Below are 3,958 nucleotides of genomic sequence, written 5' to 3' on the forward strand. Positions count from 1 at the left end.
TGGGAAATGTCACCTTTCATAGCAAAGTGAGTGCAACATTGAGACAGTTGAAGAGTGTAATCCCAGCACCTATGCACTCAAAATTCAATGGTAAGAGGTCTATGAACACAAAGGTGCTAGGATATACATGTAGCCACAAATGGAAAAAAAAAAAAATAGAAAAAGCGATTGCTCTGGACTCCAGATGGCACCTTTCCCACTGACTCAAGGTGCAACCAGTACATTTTCTAAATGACCTGCCCAGCCTATGCGCTAAGTAGACCTCTCAAGGCTTTAAATTAAGAAAGAAGGGTTGCCCCCCCCCAAAGCCAAATAAAAGACAATTATTTTAGGTTAGCTGAACAGAAAGCTGTTTTTTTCTACAGAAAAGACATCAATAATAACTGATAAAGAACTTCAGATCAAAAAGCAAGAGCAGCCTACAACCAAAATAAAATAAAAACCCCAAGTGTTCTACTGCACAGTTTGATTAACTGCTGAATAGAGAATACTTGTATCCCAACTTCAATAACTTTCCCTCTATTTTGTTCAGGACTGGATTTCAGCAAGTGTCACAAAATCAAGGAACCAAAGATTACTAACAATATTATAAATATTTTGTGAAAATATGGTAGATTTACTTAAAACCTGCACCTCCTAGGTGCCAAATGTGCAATTAAGAGGTAGCAGTTACAGCACAGATTGAAAAGAGAAATATATTTGTTTCCAGTAGGGAAAAGTACTCTAGAATCAAGCATCTTTATAAAAAAAAAAATGCATTAAAGGTTTTCAACAATACGCTAAAAGCTGTAGGCTTAAATAGAAAACATTCATTAAAAATTTCTACAGAAAGCAATAGGTTACTATCTCAGCCACAGAAAAGTATTTCATCTGTAAATTAATAAGCCTTTATAATAGCTACAGCTGGTTGAACTTACACACAGCTCTGTCAACTGTTTACTGTTAAACTCTAGAAAATCTTCTACAAGGATTTGTTTCTCCTTTTAACAAACGTGAATATGGTATCATCGCACCACATGGCTAGAGCCCCACAGAGGCACCGCACACTTCCAGCTTCTGCTGAAATCCACAGGAGCTGGCTGATGGCAGGTGTTACACGGAGCCCAGCAGGATCCGGCCCACCCTTGCCTTTAATAAAATACTAAGTGAGTAACTTCGATGTGTCATTTCGAAATGCCTGAAGTGATATGAAGGGGAAGACTTTCACTGAGCTATTTGCTGGTCAGTGGGACAGAAATGACAAAGGATTCTGTCCATTAGTTTTTCAATACAGTGTTCAATAGCAGTAGGAAATTGATGGTGTAACAGTGGCATCACATTGGGGAAACTTATGATGCGGACAATAGCACTTCCAATAAAAGGGCTTTTGATTTTCTGTGTGTCAAACTGTTTTAATATTAGGGCATTTCTAGGTCAATGAAGGGTTAATGTAGCACCATAAATCATATCCAAACAAGAGCCCTTAACTGCCTATGTCGAAGTAGCCTTCTACTAAGGTCAAAACAGCATTAAGAGAAGAAAAGGAAAAAACACACACACAAAAGTAGGTTGCAAAAGCAATGCAGAGACACATCTATTCCACTGCCCCAAAAGTGACATTGACACAGCATACTAAAGGGAGTGAATAATAGGTGAATTAGAAATTAATGATTCCTCTGCTATGTAAATGGCAATTAAAGGACATGCCATGCTGCAGGCTCTGTCCTAAAACTCTTCTCCATTTGTTTGGATTGAAATTCATAGCATATGTAAATGCACCAATGAGACTCTATATGTGTTTACTGAAACAGAAATCTGGACACAACTTGCACAGACAAGTTCTTAAATTTATATTTACAAATTCACCTTTAAAATAGAATTTCAGGGAAAAAATATTATGTGGCTAATTTCTTGGTATGAATAAGTAATGGCTGCACAAAGTAACACATTATACCTTCAACACAGCACAGTAGCAGAACTCAATAATTTACATTGATTATAATCCTACACATCAAAGTGTTACTCTAACAAAGCAACACAGCGGCTGCTATTTGTAAGTGCCTTCTGTCCTGAAAGGTGTTAGAAAGCACTGTTTTCCTTTCATGGTGTCAAACCGTTAAGTTTTTATCTCATAAAAAACATCCTTTCATTTCCATTACATGTAAGTGCAATTAATAAAATGACAAATTCAATAAAGAATAGAGGAGTTGCAGTAAAGGAATGCATTCATTGTTTTGTTCGTGCTTTTAGTTTAGAATGGCTACATCTATCACATAAGGTACAGAGAAAAGGCTTTTGGAGCAAAAGAATCCTTTAGGGACATTGTCAAACAGGAGAAGATCACAGTCCAATACTGTTTTACTACTGAAGTAGTAAGATCTACTTAAAGTAAAAATTCCACTCCAGCTTTGGGAGTTACTGTACCATGCAGTCAGTCTAAGAAAAGAATGATTCAGAACTGGGTAAACTTCGACACATTTGTCATTTAAAATCTGCAAATTCCTGCAATATTCGGTGCTAGCATGTGAAACAAATAGGCTTCTGGGAGGGAAAGCTGCATTGACAAACTCAGCAAAGAGCAATTTTCTGTCATTTAATGAAGGATGGAGGGAAGCCTTGATAAAGTACCCACTCATTACAAGTTTGTTTTTGTATGTGTGTCTCTGTGAGACAGAAAGAATGTGTGTGTGTTGATGAAAGGGTAATCTCACTAGTTCAATCTTCTAAGACAAGTTGGACTTGCTAAAAGCACTCTTTATTTTCTTGTAAATTCAGGTAGACACGCTTTCACATACATAATATCTGCATGCTGGAAGTTCCTTTTTGCTAAAAGATGCACAATGTTTATCCCTGCTCATATGTTGTCTCTCTTTGTCTTAAATGCACTGGTCAATTGATCAAGTGTTCCCTCCCTCCTTAGCATATATGAAATAATACAAAAATGGGCAAAAGAGTTACAGTCCCATACATATTGTATATAAAGCAGTCAAACACTTGCTTATTGTTGTAAATTTTCAGAACAGGCAAGTCTGTGCTGTATATCATCCTAGATAACCTCTGAAAATAAGATGATAATTACCTGTTTTCACCCTCTGCCTAATACCGAAAGCAGAATAAACAGATTTTTTACTGCTGTCATGAATTCAGCTTTGTTGTTTAGTACATCTGTAGGAGGGCTGCTGTTTAACTTAGACGAAATTAGCAAAACATGTATTAAGAAATACTCATATATTGTGAGTGGGTGCACATTATCCCTCCGTAACTTGTATTCTTCAAAGACTTAGGACAGCTTAGTTAGCAAAACAATGTTCATAAAGTTGAGTACATGAAGCCATTGCAGAGTGAAGGATTTGGTGGACAATAGGCTACTCAACGCTGTGCATTGCTGGCTGGTTTCTTTAATGAAACAGTTTTTATATTTTGCCTTTATTTATTATAAAGGACTGCATCTATAACAAATTAATGCAGATGCTTCCCAATTAAAACATAACTCATCAATTCCTTTTTTATTCTTTTGGGTGAAAATTATTCCTTGGGTTTGGGGTAAAACATAATTAACTAGTTGTGCCAACAAAAAATAAGACAGCATAGGTGTGACTGGAACCATGGCATATTTAAATCTACCTCAGATTTTAAGACATTTGATGAGAAGCCCAAGGAGCAAATCTAAGTCTCCCTGAACGAGGTCCTGATTCTGCTAAAGTCTATGAGGCAGATTCACAGCCAGTTACAAATTTTCACTGAAGTCCATGAGAAAATCTATCAGCTGGAATCTCATTGTATATACTGTTTTGGATTAGATACAGGAAGAAACAGATTAAACTCATCTTACTGGTTACTAGATTTACCTTAGCCGCTTTACGTCATGCAACACTTATAGTTATGGTTAGTAAACAAACACCAGCCTGCTAGCATCATTAACCATATGCTTATACATAAATAAAGAGGTAATTTCTAAGAAGCCATGATGGCGTATGCT

Source organism: Egretta garzetta, unplaced genomic scaffold (genome assembly GCF_000687185.1).
Source record: "Egretta garzetta isolate BGI_Z169 unplaced genomic scaffold, ASM68718v1 scaffold14, whole genome shotgun sequence".
Lineage (NCBI taxonomy): Eukaryota > Metazoa > Chordata > Aves > Pelecaniformes > Ardeidae > Egretta > Egretta garzetta.